General features: G+C 43.0%; 1 protein-coding gene and 1 long non-coding RNA gene across 5 annotated transcripts in view; both read left to right on the top strand.

Moving 5' to 3' along the window:
* LOC121578197 (chemokine-like protein TAFA-1) overlaps positions 1 to 27,124 on the top strand; it is a 300,081-nt gene that overhangs the window by 157,794 nt on the left and 115,163 nt on the right. The window lies entirely within an intron of this gene.
* LOC121578199 lies at positions 23,849 to 26,426 on the top strand. The gene is made up of 4 exons (XR_006002748.1): positions 23,849 to 24,015; positions 25,149 to 25,269; positions 25,508 to 25,586; positions 25,793 to 26,426. It is a non-coding gene; the product is annotated as an uncharacterized LOC121578199 (long non-coding RNA).

Below are 27,124 nucleotides of genomic sequence, written 5' to 3'. Positions count from 1 at the left end.
TCTATGGCAAGACTTGAAAATGGCTGTCTAGCAATGATCAACAACCAACTTGACAGAGATTGAATAATTGTTTAGAAGAATAAATGTGCAAATATTGCACAATCCAGGTGTGGAAAGCTTCTAGAGACTTACCAAGAAATACTGTAATCACTGCCAACGGTGCTTCTACATTGACTCAGGGGTGTGAATACTTATTTAAATGAGATATTTCTGTAGTTCATGTTCAATCAATTTGCAAAAAAATCTAAAAACACAATGGGGTATTGTGTATCCATTTTGAATTCAGGCTGTAACACAACAAAATGTGGAATAAGTCAAGTTGTATGAATACTTTCTGAAGAATACTGTAAGGATGAGTGCTTTATTCACGTTTCTATTGGTATTCCTGAAGATATCCGGAGCCCCATGATACTGTATGTCATCTAGATTCAGGGTTTCTCACTGCAGCCATGGCCTGCTGAGCTCCTCAAGGCTGCAGAGAGCATCACAGCCCTAGCTCAGAACTCCACAGCCCCAGCTCAGAGCTCCACCTCAGAGTTGCACCTCAAAGCTCCACCACACACTAGTGCACCAGTGGCTCCACATCTCATTGCAAAATGTCAGTCTGCTTTTGGTGGCCCTGCTCGAAATTCACTGCTCGCCGAACGCACACAGGAGCACTACAACTGATGTGTAACATTCATTTCTCATGATGTTAGTCAGATTTTATCAGCGTTAATCTTTAACATGCCCTCAAGATGGCCGTCCGGGAGAGACAGACAAGACACCCGAGGGTTACGTGAGAAGATGACTGTCCCCTCTGAGGGTGACACTTTCAAAACTGGCACGGCAAAACTTGGATGAAATTTTCAGATTTCTATATCTTCTAGTCGAATGCCTCTGAGTGTGCTGGGGCAGTGTGAGCTGGAATGGTTTTCTCTGTCTGCTGGGGCAATTACAGTGGAGGAGAAAATAAGATACTGTACAAACAGTGTGTGATCGAGTGTGAGTGTGTGTGCGTGCCAGACTTTTGCGGGAGACTGAATCAACTCAATCCTTGAATATTGCCTCTTATCCTATATTTAATGCTTAATATGCAATGTATATTTAGTTCAGTGCTAGTGATAGCAATATGATTAAGGAAAAGTATGCGTGCCCTTTTGTATTGTGATCTGAATGGGTTTGTGCCGGTTTATTGCCCACCCAAGGAACTGCTAAAGTCGCATACTGAAATAATGTTTTTCTTCTCTCATTTTTGCCTTTTGCCTTCATCTCCACCAGCTGGATATAATCCATGAAGAAAGACCTTCCCTTTCCTAGTTTATCATTTCTTAAGATAATCCAATTGGCCACGGCTAGACAGAAGTGGGAACTTGCCTTAACACTATCTATAGCGCTCCCAATTCTGTTGAACTTCAATTACTTTTGGGTTGGAAAATTCTTTCATCTTGGCCATGATTAGCATTTCTTTATTAAAGGCATGGATTATCCTTGGATGCTTCTCAAAGAGTATTATACAGTATGCCCCAAATCTAACATGAGGTTAAACATGTAACTCTGGGCTTATCGAGGAAGGGAGGGGGGTAGATCTCCCTATGCACTATTGAAATGAACTGTGATGTGTGGTGAACTTCTGATCTATGTCCTCTAGCTCTATGTAACAGAACATATTGCCACTATTCCCATGTGTGAGTCGGCAGAATAGTTTGTGATTGTGAATATTCACAAAGCATACTTACCCTCCCTTCAGGGATCTATGTGGACCATCAATATGATGGATTAGGGGGTTTGCTCGTGGAAGAGAAATAATTACAAAGAGCAATAATTACAAAAGCCTCTGACCAAACCTCATGTCCTTCAGTCAGTCAATAGATAACATTGCATGCTGAAACCACTGTTGTGGATTACACACATGAAGGACAAGTAGAGAACAAAACATATTTGGTTCACCGACATTATCAGACATTTAAAGAAAATTATACTCTACTTCAGGGTTCTTCAATTCCGGTCCTGGAGGGCCGAAACTCTTCTGTTTTTTATTTCTACCTGGTAGTTAATTGCACTCACCTGGTGTCCCAGGTCTGAATTAGCCCCTGATTAGAAGGAGAGGATGAAAAACAGAGGTGTTTCGGCCCTCCAGGACCGGAATTGAAGAACCCTGCTCTACTTCTACTCACGTCTTCCACAGTTGTAGGTTGATGTTTATTGTCATGAGTCTTGTCCTGGGGGCAGAAATGAGCAATTTCTGCTAGATATTGCCTATATTGTAAACATTCATGAAAACCAAAATGAGCTTTTTGGTCATAATTTAAGGTTAGGGTTAGGCATTAGGGTTAGCAGTGTGGTTAGGTTTAAAATCAGATTTTATGACTTTGCGACGGTGCCAGTTAGTGACCACTATGCAGAGCTGTCACCAGAAGCTTGGCACATCTAGCCACTGGGATGTTTGCCCATTCTTCAAGGAAAAACTGCAGCTCCTTCAAGTTGGATGGGTTCCGCTGGTGTACAGCAATCTTTAAGTCAGATTCTCAATTGGATTAAGGTCTGGGCTTTGACTAGGCCATTCCAAGACATTTAAATGTTTCCCCTTAAACCACGCAAGTGTTGCTTTAGCAGTATGCTTAGGGTCATTGTCCTGCTGGAAGGTGAACCTCCGTCCCAGTCACAAATCTCTGGAAGACTGAAACAGGTTTCCCTCAAGAATTTCCCTGTATTTAGCGCCATCCATCATTCCTTCAATTCTGACCAGTTTCCCAGTCCCTGCCGATGGAAAAACATGCCCACAGCATGATGCTGCCACCACCATGCTTCACTGTGCGGATGGTGTTCTCAGGGTGATGAGAGGTGTTGGGTTTGCGCCAGACATAGCGTTTTCCTTGACGGCCAAAAAGCTCAATTTTAGTCTCATCTGACCAGAGTACCTTCTTCCATATGTTTGGGGAGTCTCCCACATGCCTTTTGGCGAACGCCAAAAGTGTTTGCTTATTTTTTTCTTTAAGCAATGGCTTTTTTCTGGCCACTCTTCCGAAAAGCCCAGCTCTGTGGAGTGTACGGCTTAAAGTGATCCTATGGACAGATACTCCAATCTCTACTGTGGAGCTTTGCAGCTCCTTCAGGGTTATCTTTGGTCTCTTTGTTGCCTCTCTGATTAATGCCCTCCTTGCCTGGTCCGTGAGTTCTGCTGGGCGGCCCTCTCTTGGCAGGTTTGTTGTGGTGCCATATTCTTTAAAATTTTTTTATAATGGATTTAATTGTGCTCCAGTTTCTGATATTTTTTTTATAACCCAACCCTGATCTGTAATTCTCCACAACTTTGTCCCTGAACTGTTTGGAGAGCTCCTTGGTCTTCATGGTGCCGCTTGCTTGGTGATGCCCCTTGCTTAGTGGTGTTGAAAACTTTCAGAACAGTATATATACTGAGATCATGTGACAGATCATGTGACACTTGGATTGCACACAGGTGGACTTTCTTTAACTAATTATGTGACTTCTGAAGGTAATTGATTGCACCAGATCTTATTTAGGGGCTTCATAGGAAAGGGGGGTGAATACATATGCACACACTACTTTTCCGTTATTTATTTTTTCGAATTCTTTTAAACAAGGTATTTTTTTCATTTCACTTCACCAATTTGGACAATGTTGTGTATGTCCATTACATGAAATCCAAATAAAAATCAATTTAAATGACAGGTTGTAATGCAACAAAATAGGAAAAACTCCAAGGGGGATGAATACTTTTGCAAGGCACTGTAGTACCATGGCGAACACGTTTGGATACAATGTAATATACGTGTTTTCCTCGGTGATACTACTGACCGCCCAGAGCAGTGCTTCCTCCACGTCTTCCTCCAGTGAGGCCTGGCTGTCTGGTTCCTGCCCACCCTCTGCCACTCTGCTCCAGACCCACCTGTGTATCCTTCTCCCTTCCAGCCCCACATAGAGCCAGTACGGGTCTGTAGCACGGAACAAGTATTTGATACACTGCCGATTTTGCAGATTTTCCTACTTACAAAGCATGTAGAGGTCTGTAATTTTTATCATAGGTACACTTCAACTGTGAGAGACGGAATCTAAAACAAAAATCCAGAAAATCACATTGTATGATTTTTAAGTAATTCATTTGCATTTTATTGCATGACATAAGTATTTGATACATCAGAAAAGCAGAACTTAATATTTGGTACAGAAACCTTCGTTTGCAATTACAGAGATCATACGTTTCCTGTAGGTCTTGACCAGGTTTGCACACACTGCAGCAAGGATTTTGGCCCACTCCTTCATACAGACCTTCTCCAGATCCTTCAGGTTTCGGGGCTGTCTCTGGGAAATACGGACTTTCAGCTCCCTCCAAAGATTTTCTATTGGGTTCAGGTCTGGAGACTGGCTAGGCCACTCCAGGACCTTGAGATGCTTCTTACCGAGCCACTACTTAGTTGCCCTGGCTGTGTGTTTCGGGTCATTGTCATGCTGGAAGACCCAGCCACGACCCATCTTCAATGTTCTTACTGAGGGAAGGAGGTTGTTGGCCAAGATCTCGCGATACATGGTACCATCCATCCTCCCCTCAATACGGTGAAGTCGTCCTGTCCCCTTTGCAGAAAAGCATCCCCAAAGAATGATGTTTCCTCCTCCATGCTTCACGGTTGGGATGGTGTTCTTGGGGTTGTACTCATCCTTCTTCTTCCTCCAAACACGGCAAGTGGAGTTTAGACCAAAAAGCTATATTTTTGTCTCATCAGACCACATGACCTTCTCCCATTCCTCCTCTGGATCATCCAGATGGTCATTGGCAAACTTCAGACGGGCCTGGACATGCGCTGGCTTGAGCAGGGGGACCTTGCATGCGCTGCAGGATTTTAATCCATGACGGCGTAGTGTGTTACTAATTCTTTGAGACGGTGGTCCCAGCTCTCTTCAGGTCATTGACCAGGTCCTGCTGTGTAGTTCTGGGCTGATCCCTCACCTTCCTCATGATCATTGATGCCCCACGAGGTGAGATCTTGCATGGAGCCCCAGACCAAGGGTGATTGACCGTCATCTTGAACTTCTTCCATTTTCTAATAATTGCGCCAACAGTTGTTGCCTTCTCACCAAGCTGCTTGCCTATTGTCCTGTAGCCCATCCCAGCCTTGTGCAGGTCTACAATTTTATCCCTGATGTCCTTACACAGCTCTCTGGTCTTGGCCATTGTGGAGAGGTTGGAGTCTGTTTGATTGTGTGGACAGGTGTCTTTTATACAGGTAACGAGTTCAAACAGGTGCAGTTAATACAGGTAATGAGTGGAGAACAGGAGTGCTTCTTTAAGAAAAACTAACAGGTCTGTGAGACCCGGAATTCTTACTGGTTGGTAGGTGATCAAATACTTATGTCATGCAATAAAATGCAAATTAATTACTTAAAAATCATACAATGTGATTTTCTGGATTTTTGTTTTAGATTCCGTCTCTCACAGTTGATGTGGACCTATGATAAAATTACAGACCTCTACATGCTTTGTAAGTAGGAAAACCTGCAAAATCGGCAGTGTATCAAATACTTGTTCTCCCCACTGTACATATGGAGTGGAGACTGAGTGTGTAGCCCATGTCGTCATAGGGGGCCTCTCCACGGCAGCTCAGGGTCATTGTGTTCAAATCGTGAGAAAAAGGTGTTTAGCTCCTCCGGTAGGGTGGCATTGGTGACTGCTTTCTTTTTGTAATCCGTGATCGTTAGGAGCCCCTGACACATACGCCTTGTGTCCGACCCGCTGAATTCCTCCTCCACTTTGTCCCTATACATGTGTTTCGCCATCTTGATCGATCTGCGTAGGTCTTATTTGTACTGTTTAACCAAACTATTGTCCCCAGTCACCTTGCCCTGTTTATAAGCAGCATCTCTCTCTCTCCACGTGTTTTCTTTCAGGAACGTTTTGGTATCACGTCATCTATACATTTTTTTATGAATCCGGTGACTGAGTCGCCGTAGTCATTGATGTTATCGCCAGAAGCAACCCGAAACATATTCCTGTCCACGTGATCAAAAGCATTATCCCGTGTCTCGCCACATCATCACATCCTGTTATGCTGTCGCTCTCTGGTGAGAAGCTCCTCTGCCATGCATATTAATGGTCAACTCACTGTGCTGTGTAGGTGGAGTCACACACACACACACACACACACACACACACGTTTTGTTATGTTGTTGTTGATTTTAATCCATCCGAGTTCGTCAGGTCCAGAGGGCGCCAGCAGATGCAGCAGTTTAATAAGCTCATTAATGTAAGACTAAGTGATTTGAATAGTAGATACACTTAGTAGACACACATTTCAACAGGGGGTCTATCTGGTGGTTTGAACCTCTGTGTGTGTGTGTGTGTTTGAGATATTCAAAAGCTTTTGAAGGACTGAGTAGAGGAAAATAGCTCTAATGGAAAGACAAGGAGTGCTGAGGCGGCCGTGGGCTAATTCATTTATCATTTGAGTGACAGCCGGGCCGTGGGGTGGAAATTCACCAGATAGCCAACACACACAAAAATACTACAGTTTACTATAGAATACTATGGTACCTACTATTTAATTATATACACTGCTCAAAAAAATTAACGGAACACTTAAACAACACAATGTAACTCCAAGTCAATCACACTTCTGTGAAATCAAACTGTCCACTTAGGAAGCAACACTGATTGACAATACATTTCACATGCTGTTGTGCAAATGGAATAGACAACAGGTGGAAATTATAGGCAATTAGCAAGACACCCCCAATAAAGGACTGGTTTTGCAGGTGGTGACCACAGACCACTTCTCAGTTCCTATGCTTCCTGGCTGATGTTTTGGTCACTTTTGAATGCTGGCGGTGCTTTCACTCTAGTGGTAGCATGAGACGGAGTCTACAACCCACACAAGTGGCTCAGGCAGTGCAGCTCATCCAGGATGGCACATCAATGCGAGCTGTGGCAAGAAGGTTTGCTGTGTCTGTCAGCGTAGTGTCCAGAGCATGGAGGCGCTACCAGGAGACAGGCCAGTACATCAGGAGACGTGGAGGAGGCCGTAGGAGGGCAACAACCCAGCAGCAGGACTGCTACCTCCGCCTTTGTGCAAGGAGGAGCAGGAGGAGCACTGCCAGAGCCCTGCAAAATGACCTCCAGCTGGCCACAAATGTGCATGTCTGCTCAAACGGTCAGAAACAGACTCCATGAGGGTGGTATGAGGGCCCGACGTCCACAGGTGGGGGTTGTGCTTACAGCCCAACACCATGCAGGACGTTTGGCATTTGCCAGAGAACACCAAGATTGGCAAATTCACCACTGGCGCCCTGTGCTCTTCACAGATGAAAGCAGGTTCACACTGAGCACATGTGACAGACGTGACAGAGTCTGGAGACGCCGTGGAGAACGTTCTGCTGCATATGCTGGTGCGGTTGGCCCTGGGTTCCTCCTAATGCAAGACAATGCTAGACCTCATGTGGCTGGAGTGTGTCAGCAGTTCCTGCAAGAGGAAGGCATTGATGCTATGGACTGGCCCGCCCATTCCCCAGACCTGAATCCAATTGAGCACATCTGGGACATCATGTCTCGCTCCATCCACCAACGCCACGTTGGACCACAGACTGTCCAGGAGTTGGTGGATGCTTTAGTCCAGGTCTGGGAGGAGATCCCTCAGGAGACCATCCGCCACCTCATCAGGAGCATGCCCAGGCATTGTAGGGAGGTCATACAGGCACGTGGAGGCCACACACACTACTGAGCCTCATTTTGACTTGTTTTAAGGACATTACATCAAAGTTGGATCAGCCTGTAGTGTGGTTTTCCACTTTAATTTTGAGGGTGACTCCAAATCCAGACCTCCATGGGTTGATAATTTGATTTCCATTGATAATTTTTGTGTGATTTTGTTGTCAGCACAGTCAACTATGTAAAGAAAAAAGTATTTAATAAGATTATTTCATTCATTCAGATCTAGGATGTGTTATTTTAGTGTTCCCTTTATTTTTTTGAGCAGTGTAGTATTCTTTAGTAAACTGTAGTATACTGTATAATACTATACTACACTCTGTAGTATCCCTCGATCATGTGTAGTACTTCCTATAGAATTTTGTAGTATACTGTAGTATTTATTTGTGTGTTGGCTATCTGGGGAGTTTCCGCCACACGGCCCAGCTGTCACTCAAATGATGAATGAATTAGCCCATGGCCTCACACACTGGCCGTGTCCGACTACCCATACTAGCGTACTACATTCTTAAACTGCATACTATGTACTCATCATCGCATACTATTTAGCACGTATCGTTTAGTAAAAAGTATGCAGAATGCCACGGCCGCAACACAGTAGTGGATTCTGACTGGCTGAGTAGGTGTGGCGGGCCGAGTGCGTGTGGATTTTACCAAATTCAACAGACATGCATCGCATTAACCAGCCTGATAATAGCTTATTTCCAATTCGATTTCCAATTTGATTAATTTCTCTAAACTCTGAATAGAATAGGAATTATCACATTTGTGCATTTGACCTATACCGTAGCCCATCTACAGTGGGGAAAAAAAGTATTTAGTCAGCCACCAATTGTGCAAGTTCTCCCACTTAAAAGGATGAGAGAGGCCTGTAATTTTCATCATAGGTACACGTCAACTATGACAGACAAAATGAAGAAAAAAAAATCCAGAAAATCACATTGTAGGATTTTTTATGAATTTATTTGCAAATTATGGTGGAAAAAAAGTATTTGGTCAATAACAAAAGTTTCTCAATACTTTGTTATATACCCTTTGTTGGCAATGACACAGGTCAAACGTTTTCTGTAAGTCTTCACAAGGTTTTCACACACTGTTGCTGGTATTTTGGCCCATTCCTTCAAAATCTCACGATACATGGCCCCATTCATTCTTTCCTTTACACGGATCAGTCGTCCTGGTCCCTTTGCAGAAAAACAGCCCCAAAGCATGATGTTTCCACCCCCATGCTTCACAGTAGGTATGGTGTTCTTTGGATGCAACTCAGCATTCTTTGTCCTCCAAACACGACGAGTTGAGTTTTTACCAAAAAGTTCTATTTTGGTTTCATCTGACCATATGACATTCTCCCAATCCTCTTCTGGATCATCCAAATGCACTCTAGCAAACTTCAGACAGGCCTGGACATGTACTGGCTTAAGCAGGGGGACACGTCTGGCACTGCAGGATTTGAGTCCCTGGCGGCGTAGTGTGTTACTGATGGTAGGCTTTGTTACTTTGGTCCCAGCTCTCTGCAGGTCATTCACTAGGTCCCCCCGTGTGGTTCTGGGATTTTTGCTCACCGTTCTTGTGATCATTTTGACCCCACGGGGTGAGATCTTGCGTGGAGCCCCAGATCGAGGGAGATTATCAGTGGTCTTGTATGTCTTCCATTTCCAAATAATTGCTCCCACAGTTGATTTCTTCAAACCAAGCCGCTTACCTATTGCAGATGCAGTCTTCCCAGCCTGGTGCAGGTCTACAATTTTGTTTCTGGTGTCCTTTGACAGCTCTTTGGTCTTGGCCATAGTGGAGTTTGGAGTGTGACTGTTTGAGGTTGTGGACAGGTGTCTTTTATACTGATAACAAGTTCAAACAGGTGCCATTAATACAGGTAACGAGTGGAGGACAGAGGAGCCTCTAAAAGAAGAAGTTACAGGTGTGTGAGAGCCAGAAACCTTGCTTGTTTGAAGGTGACCAAATACTTATTTTCCACCATAATGTGCAAATAAATTCATAAAAAATCCTACAATGTGATTTTCTGGAGAAAAAAAATCTCAATTTGTCTGTCATAGTTGACGTGTACCTATGATGGAAATTACAGGCCTCTCTCATCTTTTTAAGTGGGAGAACTTGCACAATTGGTGGCTGACTAAATACTTTTTTCCCCCACTGTATCTTATTTTAAAAGAACTGAAGACAGCAACAGATAATTTGGTTCCATTTCAACATGTTTATTAGTGATCGTGTAGTGCTTACTATAGAATTGTGTAGTATACTGTAGAATACTATACTACACACTGTAATATCCTTCGATTGTGTACCATAGCCATGGGAAGTAGGGGTGCTGGAGGTGCGGCAGCACCCCTGATAAATTGAAATAATTTTGCCCAAATTATATAACAAATATACCCACAAGACATGCTAAACTCTCACCATTACCAATAACAGGGGAGGTTAACATGTCTTGGGGGTATGATCTTTGACCCTCTGTAACTTTCTCACTCATCATTATTCACGATCCATTCAGGATTATCCATAATCATGGTAGCATCCACATTGATACAATAAAAGTGACTCCAAAAAGGTCTGAAGACAGCCTCAATTCGTTGGGCATGTAACTATAAAACATTTCGAAAGAGTTCCACAGGGATGCTGGCCCATGTTGACTCCAAAGCTTCCCACAGTTGTGTCAAGTTGGCTGGATGTCCTTTGGGTGGTGGACTATTCTAGATGCACAGGAAACTTTTACACAATCAAACTGGTGCGCCTGGCACCTACTACCATACCCCGTTCAAATGCACTTAAATATTTTGTCTTGCCCATTTACCCTCTGAATGGCCCACATACACAATCCATGTCTCAATTGACTCAAGGCTTAAAAATGTCTTATTTAACCTGTCTCCTCCCCTTCATCTACACTGATTGAAGTGTTGATTTATGTACTGTAGTATGGGAAGTGTGTGAATGAGTATGTGTTTGTGTGTCTATTTGCGTCTGCCTACGCGTGTGGTTACTGAGAGTAAGTGTTCAGAATGGAGGGATCCATCAAGTTGCAGATGGGTTAACAACAGGGATCAGAGGTCAATGAGTGCACATCACAGGAAACAATGGCTTCTGAATTATTGACTCCTTCCTCTCAGATGATCCATTTCCCCTGGTCCTAATGGATCCCCAACTAAAAGCCAGGCCAAGGAAGAAAAGAAAGAAATACATCTTTTCAATTATTTCTGAGTTCAAGGATGGCCCAGTCACACTCCCTCCTCCCAACTTTCCCCCCCAGAATGGAAGTTTAAAAATACAATGCTTAAATTACCCAGCGTCTCTTAGAATCATCCTCAGCTGACTTTAATAGGCATATTTTTACTGCATCATTTATTTAAAATGTGTCTTCTTGGCTGTGTCTGCCCTGGATAAAGTCTGACACCTTTAGACAATGCCCCCAACACAGACATATTAAAATGACTATATCGACAATACAGAGGATGAATCTAGGGCTGCGGGTGTTGACTGAAGCACAAGAGGAAACTGTCTGCCAGGTCTCTCCATTAATCCCTTCTTCCTGGGGCAGGTCAGATTTACCTCGCATCATGCTGTTATCGCTCGATACGGATGCAGGCTCTGCACACACACACACACACACACACACACACACACACACACACACACACACACACACACACACACACACACACAGACTCACACAGGTGCTTGCGCATGCACACACGCACACTGAAGATCAGTCAATACGGACACAGCACCTGACAGGGCTTGTCAAGGCCTCCCCAGAGAGAGAGATGAGTATGTTGGACATGATCACACACAGGTAGAAATACACACACACACACACCATATTGTCCTTCTGCAGGCATGTTATTCTCTGCTTTGATTACCTGTGTGGTTTAATGGATAGCCCCTGTGCTGTCATTTTTAGGGGAAGCCATGTGGCTCTGATCCTTCTCAGTCAGCAAGGTGTCCTTAACGTAGAGGGGAACAGAAGGAGAAATTAACAGGAACGTCAAGACCTCTGAGGAACAAATTAATATCCATGCCATGTCCTCTCCTGTAAGGGTACAGGATATTTTAATCACAGACACTTTCATTGCCCCCTTACAACGGCTGCAATATATTTATGTAAGAGCCCACCGACGGGGCACACACTGGTTGAATCAACGTTGTTTCCATGTAATTTCAATGAAATTACGTGGAACCAACGTGGAATAGACGTTTAATTGACGTCTGTGCCCAGTGGGCAGTAACATTAAAGTGACGCGCTGTGGGCTGGGAACGTCTTCTCTGAGATGCTGACGTCATTCTGGAGGTTGCCTCAAAGTGCACACGTTGTCTCTGACTGTCTGCATAGGCATGATGGCTGTCAGGTTAATAAAATCAGAAAACCTGCTGTTGATCTTATGCTGTGACCCATTGATATTTGTCTGGTACTTTTCAATGTTTTTGTAAAAATGACCAGTTGAAGGCAAATGTCAAGTTGTAGGGCACCAGTTGCCTAGCGGTTAAGAGTGTTGGGCCAGTAACCGAAAGGTCGCTGGTTTGAATCCCCAAGCCAACTAGGTGAAACATCTGTCGATGTGCCCTTGAGCAAGGCATTTAACCCTAATTGCTCCTGTAAGTCACTCTGCTAAATGACGTAAATGTAAATCCATATTTTCCAGCCAGGAATAGCACTGAATGTGTTATGTTTGAACAGCCATTCCTTCTATTTAGGCCTGAATGGACTTGAATTTAGTGACAATACTATTTTAGAGAACTATGACAGTACATCATTTGGTCCAACATGGCACATTATCACATGTAAAGTCCATACAGTGATACAAATTTACATTTCCTTGATACGATGCCAGTCAGCAATCAGCCATGCTCGTTCCATCGCTCTTCTAAACATTGGCCTTAGTTAAACTGTGCTGACATTAACATTTCCCCCAGCTCTAACCACATCTCAGCTTCAAGCAATTAAAATACTAAGATACCACTTTGTCGGTGGTATTAGAATGAGAATTGAGAATGCTTTAGATACTGTACAAGATATGTTATTTAATTTTATCGTATCTCCGTAGGCCTATATTTAGTTTATTTACTTTGAATAGTACATTTTTTGTCAATCTTTATATTAAACCCATTCAACTGAACAAAAAGTCCATTACTGTACACCTCTGCATTAGTATTGACTTATTTGGATTTATAATATTGTCTCTCCCTTTTATTGTCTGTAGGATACGCATATTAGTTGGTGTTGATAGAGCTGTACTGTACTGTATATACTGTAGCGATAAAGTTATATCGCTTCATCTCTAATCCCCACCACACATGTTGATGAATACAGATGCACACACCTTGACACTTCAAAGAGCCCTGTGTTGTCAGCAACAATAAGAGGAGAGGGGGATGTTAACCAGGTAGGTAAGTCTACCCTGGATTCCAGTGAGGTGCTGTAGATTCACAAGATCGAGCTGGTTTATTGTCTCTGAGTGGTGCTTCCCCAGTCCTCCCACCCTAGGGCATTCTGTATACTGCTCAGACTGGAAGTGGCATCTGCAACGTCAACCTCACTATGTGTTTTATCCAGCTTGTCATGCCTCGGTCTACAGTACAAACTATGCATGATGAGAATTTAGTCTAAATTGGGTTATGGTGACTTGGAAACGCAATGACATTTCTGGAGGGGGCAGATCATTGGTGGAAAAAGCTTGTTATCATTGTGATGTCACCAGATTTACTTTAGATATAGTATAATGTTAGCTAGCTAGCTAGCTAATGAGAACATTGCTATCTGTCTTGAGTAGGGTTGCAAAGCTACTGGTAATTTACCAAAGTTATCAGAATCTTTGGTAATTAACAGGTAATCCATGGCAATCTATGGTAACTTTGGTAATTTATCCTTGAATAACAAAACAAAAATGGTGTGTGTGTGTGTGTATATATATATATATATATATATGTATATATTATATTATATCAGTTACCATATTGTCTGTGAGTTTCTAGTGGATAGACCATATGGTTCAAGAGAAAATAGCCTAATTAAAAATGCAGCTGATCAGCAATGGCATAATTTATGTTCAATAGAGCGATAGATCTTTCAATAGTTTGTGGGCCAAACCGTTCGGATGCTACATACAATTTTGTGAGAAGACCGATTTTCTGGATGTCTCATGGTCTGACAAACATCGCTCTAGCTCTGCCACCTTTCACCGCAGATGTGGAAGGGCGATATCAGCGGATGCGGTGGATTGAGACGCAAAAAAAAACTCTAACTTAAACAGACGCGAGCGACCATTGTAGGATAAAGGTTAAGTCTGCAACTCTTTCAACTATTGACTTTTTTTCAGAACTGCCACCAGTTTTTCTCCAAAATATTTACAACAAAGACATAATTAAATAAATAAAATTGTAAAAAATCGAAAGGACATTTCATGCTGAAACCCTCATATTAAACATTAATGGTATTCACGAAGTTGATGGTTTATATTTTGGGTAATGTTTTACAGCTTTGTCATTCTATTTTTCTAAATATATTTTAACATGTGATAAGACCACACAGAGAGCCAGAGATATTTACAGACACCTGTGATAATCTGAAGTACCCAAAAGGGCCACTATATGTTTTGTGATAAATTACATAAAATCCTTGAAAGTTCCCCAAAATTGGGTAGTTTACTGGTAATATACCCTCTCTTTGCGACCCTAGTCTGGAGCAAATGTGACGACATAATAGTGATGACAGGGTTGTGTCCTACTAGTTGGGTTGTTCCACGAAATGGGTGCCTTTTGGACATGCGAACAAAAAAAACAAAGTACTTTAAAATGTATCTTCTTTCAACATTCAATTGCATGGAGGATATGTTTAGCCTACGGGAAAAATCTATTTTCCCATCTCAGGCATTAAAATCCTATGAACTAAGAACATTTTATTTTCAGTTGTACCACACCACAACCCTGTTACAGACACTTATGTAACTGCCTAAGTATTATTTTAAAGCATTGTTGAACTAAATATACAGTGAGGGAAAAAATAATTTGATCCCCTGCTGATTTTGTACGTTTGCCCACTGACAAAGACATGATCAGTCTATAATTTTAATGGTAGGTTTATTTGAACAGTGAGAGACAGAATAACAACAACAAAAATCCAGAAAAACGCATGTCAAAATGTTAAATTGATTTGCATTTTAATGAGGGAAATAAGTATTTGACCCCTCTGCAAAACATGACTTAGTACTTGGTGGCAAAACCCTTGTTGGCAATAACAGGGGTCAGACGTTTCTTGTAGTTGGCCACCAGGTTTGCACACATCTCAGGAGGGATTTTGTTCCACTCCTCTTTGCAGATCTTCTCCAAGTCATTAAGGTTTCGAGCCTGACGTTTGGCAACTCAAACCTTCAGCTCCCTCCACAGATTTTCTATGGGATTAAGGTCTGGAGACTGGCTAGGCCACTCCAGGACCTTAATGTGCTTCTTCTTGAGCCACTCCTTTGTTGCCTTGGCCGTGTGTTTTGGGTCATTGTCATGCTGGAATACCCATCCACGACCCATTTTCAATGCCCTGGCTGAGGGAAGGAGGTTCTCACCCAAGATTTGACGGTACATGGCCCCGTCCATCGTCCTTTTGATGCGGTGAAGTTGGCCTGTCCCCTTAGCAGAAAAACACCCCCAAAGCATAATGCTTCCACCTCCATGTTTGACGGTGGGGATGGTGTTCTTGCATTCGAAAACCAAACACTGCATTCCACAGTAAGAACATCATACCAAAGGTCAAGCATGGTGGTGGTGGTGTGATGGTTTGGGGATTCTTTTCTGCCTCAGGACCTGAACGACTTGCCTTAATAGAAGGAACCATGAACTCTGCTCTGTATCAGAGAATTCTACAGGAGAATGTCAGACCATCCGTCTGTGAGCTGAAGCTGAAGCGCAGCTGGATCATGCAGCAAGACAATGATCCAAAACACACAATCAAGTCTGCATGAAAATTGCTAAAAAGCAACAAATTGGAAGTTTTGGAATGGCCTTGTCAAAGTCCAGACCTAATCCCAATTGAGATGTTGTGGCAGGACTTGAAACGAGCAGTTCATGCTTGAAAACCCACACATCACTGAGTTAAAGCAGTTCTGCATGGAAGAGTGGGCCAAAATTCCTCCACAGCGACGTGAGAGACTGATCAACAACTACAGGAAGCATTTGGTTGGAGTCATTGCAGCTAAAGGTGGCACAACCAGTTATTGAGTGTAAGGGGGCAATTACTTTTTCACACAGGGGAATTGGGTGTTGCGTAACTTTGTTTATGAAATAAATATGTAATTGTTGTGTTATTTGTTCACTTATGTTCCCTTTATCTAATATTAGGTTTTGGTTGAAGATCTGATAACATTCAGTATCACATATGCAAAAGTAGAGAAAATTAGAAAGGAGGCAAATACTATTTCATAGCACTGTATATTAAAGTGCACTTCATTTAATATAACAGGCTTTTAAAATGCAATATTGATGCATAATTTCTACTTAAAATATCAAAGGGACACAAAAGGCACACATTTCGTGCAGCGACACCGTTTATTTGCCTACTGTGGCAGTGTCGTCGTGTTTCCAAGACTCTACGGTGTAGTTTAGACGCAACAATCATTAGCCCCCTTTCAGAATGCCTGGCAGCAGTAAACTCTTGGGCGACAATATGCCGGAGAGCGTCTTGAGAAAAGAACAATGGTGTGACGTGACGGAGGTGCAAACCATGAATACTACCTAGACTGGCTGAATTGTTACATCTTCAGTATATTCATAAAGCAAAACCTAGCTCTAATGGTAGCAGAATGCTCTTGCTGCTGTCCCTAAGAAGGTGATATGACACTTTATTCTGCATCAGTTCTGTGTCTGGCATCTGATGACAGACGTTCTCCGTGGACTGATTCAGTTCACACATTTGGCAGGAAGCCTTGGTTTGAGGAAGAAAAAGAGACTACATTCACTACGGGCCATTTTCCACATCGTTTCACTGACATATCTGAAACGACATTAGTGAGGAATTACCGTACTTGTTGGGTTCCTACTACGACAACGGCGCTTCATTATCAGCAGTGCGATCCACTGAATCCCAAATAATTATGGCGCGTGGATACGTGTCACATTAAACCCCTACAGGAAGGAAGGACTGTGGGGATAATGCAGAGCTTGTGAGCATTTCTCAGATGCATTAGCTGCCTTGTGGAGCAGCGAGGACCTGACCGGGCCCTATGACACAGAGCAGCGCTGCTCACTCTCTACAAGCCCACAGATAGGGAGTGTTACACTGGAACGTCAACTCATACTTTCCAGGGTCAGCTCTGTGAACTACACGTGCCTCACACTCACATACTGCACAGAGCCCTGATGAATGAGTCAGTGTAAGGTTGAGTGTGAAAAAGTGTCTCAGGCTACCATGTATAGCTTAGCCCAATGAGGCCTGTATGAAGAGATGAGTGAGTGGTTTCTCCACAACCCATTAGCCAGCCAGCTAGGGGAGCAGTCTGGGATGAGAGGCGGCTTAGTTGAAATCAGTTGTTTCAATTGAATAACATGAATCCCGTAGAATGGAGGTTTTAATTTGTGGAGAAAATATATCGCAGAGAGGTCTGGCGAACAACAAAAGAGTAGAAAAACAGAACAGGATGAATGATGCAAATAACATTTGGTCCCTCTTTCTGGACCAGGCTGTATGCAAATGAATTGGCTTAAATGAGGGGGTTTTAAAAACAGCGAAAGCATTACAGATTGGTGTTTTAGTGGGATGACCTTTGAGTGAGATGAATATGTGCAGGCAGCACTTTGGAGCCTGATGAATAGCTGAGGTCCTGTCCCAGCTGGAAGAGCAGATGCTGAGAGGAGAAAACCAACATGTTTTTTTTATCCTCCATCCCTTGCTCCCCCTCTCTCCCACTCTCTAATCTTATATTAGAGATGGGGGTAGACTCAAGAGATGACACACTATTAACTTCCCCAGCGTTAATCTTAGTGTCGCATGGTAGAGGACTATACACAGTCCATTTTAATGCAATTAGCTGTTGCCTGAGAGGATGAGTTATTCAATGGGAGCATAATTGCATCCTCAAGTTTTTACAGTGCTCCATTCCAGGGATGTAATTACATTTATACATGGTTTAACATGCCTGGGCTGACACGCATATCTGGGCTGACACGCATAGCTGGGCTGACACACATGCCTGGGCTGACACACATGCCTGGGCTGACCCCCCCCACACACATTTTATCTGATGGTTAGAAATACGGAGAATAGGTTTGCTCAGTAGAATACCATGGTATAATTCCAAGCAGTTATGACCCTCATATAATTTAGATTGTGGTCCAGGCCTGGTGATTGATGGGTAGACGTCAGATGTATTGCCCTGAGGGGAGCTGCCGGTCTCCCCACTGCCCCACAAAGCTATCTGCCAAGTTCATATTAAACACAGGAGGGTCAGGATCCTCTCATCTCAGCCTGGGCTGCTGCTGCCCTGCTCAGCCTGCTGCAGAAGAGAGTGTGGGGGCAGACTATGAGGATGATGCACAATGTACAGTACATGCAAATAGAATCTCACATCTTCTCTCATATCTCTCTCTCTCTCTCTAATAGAATCTCTCTCTCTTTTGCAATCGCTCTCCCATCATCCAATTCATTCCCATCCCTCTCACATCTCGCAGACCACCCCTCTCTTTAGAGATGCCTCCTGCAGTTTCCCCTCATCTCAATAACATCCTGGTTGTCCTCCCATCCAGCCTGCCCTTTTCCCTGGGCCATCAATGTTTACAACCCCCCACCACTCTCTCCACAAACACATGCAGCCTCTCCTTTGTAACAGGTGCCACATCCCCTCTGGCTATATTTCCAATCCCTCTCTCTTCCATTTGTCAAGGCTTGATGCTTGTGGGAGCCTCTGAACGACTGAACCCAATCTGAAGGAAGTGACTGCCGATACCGTGCATGGTGACTGACTGGAATACCGGAATATGTGGGGAGATAGCAGGATTACATTGCTGTTTAAGTTGTGGCCTTGATAAGTACGTTTGATGACTTTGTTCTCAGCAGTGTCACTGCCAGGCTCCTCATCTCTCCTCTCCACAGGAGGAGTGAGCGAGGATGAAGTGATATCAGATGCACCATGGAACAGTGTGCTCCGATAGGGTTTCATATAATAATAGCTGACTGTGTGCACCACCCAGACATCCTTTCATACATGCTAACTGAAGAAATGGACTATTCCCAATTCATTTCATGAGCAGACATTTCAAAATGGGTTTGTTAAAGTTTGCAGGGGGACAATTAGAGTCCCTGACCTTGTTTGAGAAGTCAAAAGGACATTTTCCACCCTGACTAGAATCAATGTCCTTTATTATTCCTTTACATACAGTATGAATTCACTTGCCCACATTTTGGAAAACACAACCATTAACTACATTTTCTGACTCGCCTGACATGCTTACCATAAAGCACACTGTATGAGAACCAGAGCAATATATCTATATTAGATGAGATAGATGGGCTGAGGAATATTAGCTAGTATGAAAGGCGTACAGTATTAGACATAACCTAATATGTAATATCTATGCAGATATTACCAATAAGCAATACAACACATTTAGCAACATATTCTTTACCTCTTTCTGATGCCACACACAGCATTTAAAACATGGATGGCCACCTATGGATGGCCACCTTAAGTAGTATCCCTGTGGGGCAGTGCTTAACCCGAGATGTCTGTGTAAATAGCTGTTTTTGTCTCTGAGATGTAACACCATCAGCTGCCCCAGAGAGACAGGCCTCTCTCTGCCTAATCTAAGTAAATAACTAATGGAGATGTGGTTGAGATGAGGGTTAGGTTGGCTGGTGCTGGTGGATTCTGTACAGTGGCCCTGGGCAGCCTGCAGGCCATGTCAGACTGAGAACAGTAGGGGCCCAAGGACCTCACAGAACCACTCAGCTCTACCTCCAGGCCTGCAGGGAACTCATTACTAATGTAGGGTGGTGTCTGGGTTATAATGAAGGTCCAATGAACTGTTACAAGACACTCTCAAATGTAGGGTTTTATAATGAGTCTGAAGGGCTTTCTTGGCCTCCTAAAGCCAATAGAAAAGAAAGCAAGGACTGTGCCAATCTGTAAGTGGTCTATGAAATGATTGGATGCACCATAAACTCTTCTCGTGGAGGCTGTAGACATAAATCCTTGGAATCTTGAACAAGGCTGTCTGGATGCTGAAAGAAAGTCTCCAGGCCTATTATGGGAAGAATGTTATTGAAGGCCTTACAGTAGAGTGTTTGCAATCCAACAGTGTTTGTGACCTATGTGCAGATGCAGGTCCTTGGTGCACTCTAATGATCTGTGCCCTTCACACTGGCACCCTCCGCTGTCTGTCTGTCTGCCAGCCTCTCCCCTGTGAGCAGCATGTCCACATGCACTGACCCTTCCTCCGTCTGGCCCATTGCTGATGAGCAGCTTTTCTGTAAACCTTTGCAGATTTCCTGGGGTTCTCAAGGACATGGGATATCTTCTGAGCCTCTCCTCCTGCAGCAGGGCTGTCCCTGTGTAGGTTCGAGCAGAGCAGATGCCATTGCATCGAGTAGAGAGAGCCCTAGAGGATGCAGCATGGGAAACAGCAGACCACAGCTCCCTACAGATGCCCTTCAGTCCATGGGTTTGACCTGTCACCACCTACACACATACCATCCATACTGTATATAATTTCCCACATATATGCCATACACCTAGTCCCCCCCCACACACACACTCTTACACCCTTACACACATACACCAGAAGGACAAGTCGGTCTGATCTGACACTCCCTTTAATCCCAGACTCTAATGAGCCACAGAGTCATTATATTGACCCACTCTGGCAGCCATGTTTTTTACTTCCTCTTTTTCTCCAGCTGCTCTCAGGATTACCAAGATGTGTTTTACCTCTCAGCTGGAGGAGCAGAGTGTGCATAAGGAGTGTGTATATAAACACTCCTTTTGTGCTGCTGACATTTTATCTTGCACAGACAATTAGAATGGGGCTACTTGGGAGGAAATGTACGTCAGTGGTAGTGGAATACTACATAATCACAATATCTCTTGTTAAGGAATAACATCCTACTCATGCAGAGAGCGCCAGCTCGAGACAGAAAGAGAATGTAACTGTACGCTCTTGTGGGTTTGGCACGTCTCACCATACAAACAGACACCTAGCATGCTCATTTATAAATGATCTGAGTTTGATTCAGCCATAGGAAAAATGTGTAGCTGACCAGGTGTATTTCACTAATGGAGTGTTATATATGGGAGACTGGACTTCCGATGAGAGCATTCTATTCTGTGTGGAACACTACCGTGCCGTAGAAGCCTTAGGCTACGAGCGTAGACATTCTGTAGCTTCTTCAATTATGTCCTTCTCAGTGAATTGGGACTACAGTGTGTAAACACAATTCTATTTCTACAGCCAGCCTGTGTGTCTCAGTGGTGTATGCTGCAATCAATGGCACTTTGTATCTTTTCTCTGATAAATAACTGGAGAAGAATGTAAAGTGTAAGGAGAATTCACCTTGGCCATCCATTCTATATCTCTTTCATTCCATTTGGTCTGTTAATTTGCCCAGGTATGAACATACTGGACAGACTTATAACAAGAAAATACCAGCCTCGAAGGCTTTTCAGGACAGAATGTCTGAATGTCTGTGGCATTTTTCTTTCCCCCGAGCACATGTCTGGTGAGGTTAGGGCAATCATCCAATGGAGCCTGAGGACGTATGGGGGAGTGAGAGCGACACATACTGTACACTGTAAAGCAGCAGAACCTTCTCTGTACCCTGGCAGAATAAATTAAGAACTAAACAGAACTTAAAAAGATCCTTCAAAATGATGTGGCCTCAAGATAACAGGTCCTTAAGACAGTATAAGTTATAAAATTGTGGGTGCATACAGTGGGGAAAAAAAATATTTAGTCAGCCACCAATTGTGCAAGTTCTCCCACTTAAAAAGATGAGAGAGGCCTGTAATTTTCATCATAGGTACACGTCAACTATGACAGACAAACTGAGAAAAAAAAATCCAGAAAATCACATTGTAGGATTTTTTATGAATTTATTTGCAAATTATGGTGGAAAATAAGTATTTGGTCAATAACAAAAGTTTCTCAATACTTTGTTATATACCCTTTGTTGGCAATGACACAGGTCAAACGTTTTCCGTAAGTCTTCACAAGGTTTTCACACACTGTTGCTGGTATTTTGGCCCATTCCTCCATGCAGATCTCCTCTAGAGCAGTGATGTTTTGGGGCTGTCGCTGGGCAACACAGACTTTCAACTCCCTCCAAAGATTTTCTATGGGGTTGAGATCTGGAGACTGGCTAGGCCACTCCAGGTCCTTGAAATGCTTCTTACGAAGCCACTCCTTCGTTGCCCGGGCGGTGTGTTTGGGATCATTGTCATGCTGAAAGACCCAGCCACGTTTCATCTTCAATGCCCTTGCTGATGGAAGGAGGTTTTCACTCAAAATCTCACGATACATGGCCCCATTCATTCTTTCCTTTACACGGATCAGTCGTCCTGGTCCCTTTGCAGAAAAACAGCCCCAAAGCATAATGTTTCCACCCCCATGCTTCACAGTAGGTATGGTGTTCTTTGGATGCAACTCAGCATTCTTTGTCCTCCAAACACGACGAGTTGAGTTTTTACCAAAAAGTTCTATTTTGGTTTCATCTGACCATATGACATTCTCCCAATCCTCTTCTGGATCATCCAAATGCACTCTAGCAAACTTCAGACGGGCCTGGACATGTACTGGCTTAAGCAGGGGGACACGTCTGGCACTGCAGGATTTGAGTCCCTGGCGGCGTAGTGTGTTACTGATGGTAGGCTTTGTTACTTTGGTCCCAGCTCTCTGCAGGTATTTCATTAGGACCCCCCGTGTGGTTCTGGGATTTTTGCTCACCGTTCTTGTGATCATTTTGACCCCACGGGGTGAGATCTTGCGTGGAGCCCCAGATCGAGGGAGATTATCAGTGGTCTTGTATGTCTTCCATTTCCTAATAATTGCTCCCACAGTTGATTTCTTCAAATCAAGCTGCTTACCTATTGCAGATTCAGTCTTCCCAGCCTGGTGCAGGTCTACAATTTTGTTTCTGGTGTCCTTTGACAGCTCTTTGGTCTTGGCCATAGTGGAGTTTGGAGTGTGACTGTTTGAGGTTGTGGACAGGTGTCTTTTATACTGAAAACAAGTTCAAACCGGTGCCATTAATACAGGTAACGAGTGGAGGACAGAGGAGCCTCTTAAAGAAGAAGTTACAGGTCTGTGAGAGCCAGAAATCTTGCTTGTTTGTAGGTGACCAAATACTTATTTTCCTTAAAAATCCTACAATGTGATTTTCTGGAAAAAAGTTTCTCAATTTGTCTGTCATAGTTGACGTGTACCTATGATGAAAATTACAGGCCTCTCTCATCTTTTTAAGTGGGAGAACTTGCACAATTGGTGGCTGACTAAATACTTTTTTCCCCACTGTATGTGTTTTTCTATATGTACATGTGTGTGTTTGTGTGTGTGTGTAGTAGATATAGAAAGTTAAGCTACATTTGACCAGCAGTATATTGAGCTCTCTTTAAGAGCTAAAAGATGCAGTCCGGGATATTAGGCACAACAAATTTGCAACATATTGTACGAATTGGATTCGTTACATATCATATGAATTGCAACCAAAGGACGTAACATATCATACGAAATGGATGAGGTAGTAAACAATTGGATGACATAGTACACAAAAAGCAGGGACACATTTTGGCTCGTGAGCAACACTTTCAAAACTACTTTCTGAAATGATACAAAAGTTCTGGCGCATCACTTTAACAGTGTATGTGTTCTTTGTGGGTGGGAAGATTGAATGAATGGGAGAGGAGGATGACAGGGGGTGAAAGAGCATACAAAGATGCACTCATGGTGTCTTTATTAATAACTGAGCTATCCACATTCACAGGATTTCAGGGTGTTAAAGGCCATGTTTCACAAAAAAAATAAAAAAAATAATAATGAGTAGTGCATATATGTATGAATGTGATATGCCACTTTTTTTTCAACCCGACATTGTAAATTGGAGACATAATCGATTATGTACAGTACTTCTGGGCTGCACGCGCACAATACAAATATGAAATAGAGCGTTGTCCAAACTTGACATAGATTCAGGTGATTACTTTTGGAACGATTAGCCATTGACTGCACCAAATGTCAGTGTGCGAGTGGGTTTATTTTGACAATGGAGCACCGGACTACAGCCATATCATTTTCAACCTAGGAGTCTGAAGTAATGTCTAGTTGGTAAGAAAAGTATGGTAAGTTGAGTATGTCTTTTTTAACTGCCTAGTTGGTTAGCTAGCTAGCTGCATTTTACACTTAGCTAATGAGCTAGCTGCAATTATCATAAACTATTATTATCTAGATAGCTGCAGTAGCTAAATATCTGTCAGATGTAAAGTAAGCAGGATCGTGGCATGTCAGAAACAATGCATGTTGGCTAGCTAGCTCACGTTAGCTAGATCAGGCTAGTTAGTGAGCTAATGCCTCCAGATATAACTCGGAGGTGAAGCCTACTTTCTGAATTAAGCAGAAGAATCGATATTTCTAGAATTAATAGGGTTGTCATTTAGCTAGCTACATAGGCTAATCACCCTATTTGAAGCAGTTTGGCTGCAAAATTAGCCCGGCCTCAATCACAGGCTGCATCTGGTTAAGATAGCAGCTAACTAAAACATTAGTCAAATAAGAAGCATGTTCTCATTGATGTCATGATGGATTAATGCCGCATTCAAAACAACTGGGAACTCGGTAATCTCCGACTTCAGTGCATTCGAGACAACTGGGAACTCTGAAAAAACTAGCTCCGACTGGGAAAAATCATTTTGAATAGTCATTCAACTCGGAATTCCAACTCGGGAACTGGGGCTACTTTCTAGAGCTCCGAATTTCCGACCTGAAGATCACTGACGTCATGATTTGATCTCGTATTTTTCAGAGTTCCCAGTTGTTTTGAATGCACCATAAATTGAGGTAACAATTGTTAGTGAAATTATACGTGGTGCCATAATATAAATTATAGCTTAGCTATGAATTCACATGGATGCCATTTCATTTGTCGTAACCATTATCACAAAATGGTGTGCATATTTTTTATTAGCGCTGTTGGGTTTCCACTAGTTACCACATCCACAAAGTCAACATTGGCCAAATCGTAAAAATGAATGAAAACAACCCTTTTATCTTTGGTCTTAATTCAAGGTTAGGTATAAGGTTATCCGTGTGGTTAGGTAAGACTTCAAATGTGATTTTAAGAAGAAAGATGGTCGAAATAGTCGGGATGTACGACTTTGTGGCTGTGGTAACTAGTGACGATCGTCATTTACAGGCAAGAAACATGAAGTAGGCAATCCTGAATACAGGTACCAATTTAGTTTGTTAATCTCTGCAGGTTTGTAATCTGATTTATTGGAGCCTGGCGGAGATAGATGCAAACATAATCTAATGTAGGAAATGTCTCTGCATCCAAGTTGAGGCTTGCTATCAGCAGGAACATGGACCACTCCGTGCCAGTAAGTCATAATATTGTTTTTCCTTTACATTGCGTTATACCATTTCAAGAGCTAATACTACACTCATATAAGAAGTGGAGAAGCCGTATGCACCATACAACGGTCTACTACTGGAGTAACTCCCTGTCAGAAAGACTGTGACTATAGTGTTAGGCAGGAGGCCCAGGGCCAGTGGTAGGTCAGGGGTGAGGGCTCTCTCTTTCAAGCACACTCACTACCTCTATACGTCTCTCTCCAGGTGTAACAGAGACAGACTGGTCCAAGGACCTCCAGAGCCTTCTGACCAACTACCTGCGATCTCTCCAGAGCACAGAAAAGTGAGTTCCACTCATAATAGTATACTTGATGCACTATGTAAACCTCCGTCACTATGGCAGTCTGCTTGTGTGATGCAAGCATATTATCCAGGGCCAATGGTTGAATTTGATTTACTGTACTCACTCTAACTCATGCGCTCTCCTTCCTGCAAAAGTCTCCCATACTTTTATCAAAACTAACATGTATCCTTCCCCCTTTCCTTTAGGTGAGTCTGCTGGGCTATGGAACTGTAGAGCAACACATCAAAAAACCTGCCACCCTGTTGTCAGCTATCCGCAGACTTTCAATGGCCACATTTTGGGGATGACCAAATGCAATAACGTTTTGTATAAACAACTCATTAAAAAAAATGTATTGCAAGATTACAAAACTGTAACTTTTTCATAGCATGTTTGTCATGTTGGTCTTCAAGTTTTTACTAACTTCTGTGATAACTTCAACATCAAGATTAAATACACTTAGAGCTTATGATTTAAAAGGTCTAAAATAAGTGCAAGTCTCATGTCCAGAGTGAATACATTTTTATTCATGTATATCATACAGGTGTCTTAACTAAATATAAATCCAAGACAATATTAAATAATGGGACAAAGTGGTTAGATACAAAACATGTTGACAGAATGGCTGCGAGACAGAGAGATTGTTGCTGTACTCCCAGGTAAGGCCTATGCTTCCGGAACCACAGAAGACCCCACTATTCAGTTAGGAAGCTTGAAGATGTGTGTCACCATCCAAGCCCATGTCACAGCATGCAGTGATATGATAGGGAGATGACAATAAATGCATAATGTACAGTGCATTCAGAAAGTATTCAGACCATTTTACTTGTTCCACATTTTGTTACGTTACAGCCAATCATCAATCTACACACAATACCCTATAATGACAAAGCAAAAATAGGTTTTTAGAAATGTATGCACATTTATTAAAAAGACTAAATGGAAATATCAAATGTACATAAGTATTCAGACCCTTTATTCAGTACTTTGTTGAAGCACCTTTGGCAGTGATTATAGCCTCGAGTCTTCTTGGCTATGACGCTACAAGCTTGGCACACCTGTATTTGGGGAGTTTCTCCCATTCTTCTCTGCAGATCCGCTCAAGCTCTGTCAGGTTGGATGGGGAGTGTCACTGCACAGCTATTTTCAGGTCTCTCCAGAGATGTTAGATCGAGTTCAAGTCCGGGCTCTGGCTGGGCCACTCAAGGACATTCAGAGACTTGTCCCGAAGCCACTCCTGCGTTGTCTTGGCTGTGTGCTTAGGGTTGTTGTCCTGTTGGAAGGTGAACCTTCGCCCCAGTCTGAGGTCCTGAGCGCTCTGGAGCAGGTTTTCATCAAGGATCTCTGCATACTTTGCTCCGTTCATCTTTCCCTTTGTCCTGACTAGTCTCCCAGTCCCTGCCACTGAAAAACATCCTCACAGCATGATGCTACCACAACCATGCTTCACCGTAGGGATGGTGCCAGGTTTCCTCCAGAGTCAGACGTGACACTTGGCATTCAGGCCAAAGAGTTCAATCTTGGTTTCATCAGACCAG

The sequence above is a fragment of the Coregonus clupeaformis genome, chromosome 12 (genome assembly GCF_020615455.1).
Source record: "Coregonus clupeaformis isolate EN_2021a chromosome 12, ASM2061545v1, whole genome shotgun sequence".
Taxonomy (NCBI): domain Eukaryota; kingdom Metazoa; phylum Chordata; class Actinopteri; order Salmoniformes; family Salmonidae; genus Coregonus; species Coregonus clupeaformis.
The sequence above is the reverse complement of the archived record's forward strand: the minus strand, read 5'-3'. Positions and strand labels throughout refer to the sequence as shown.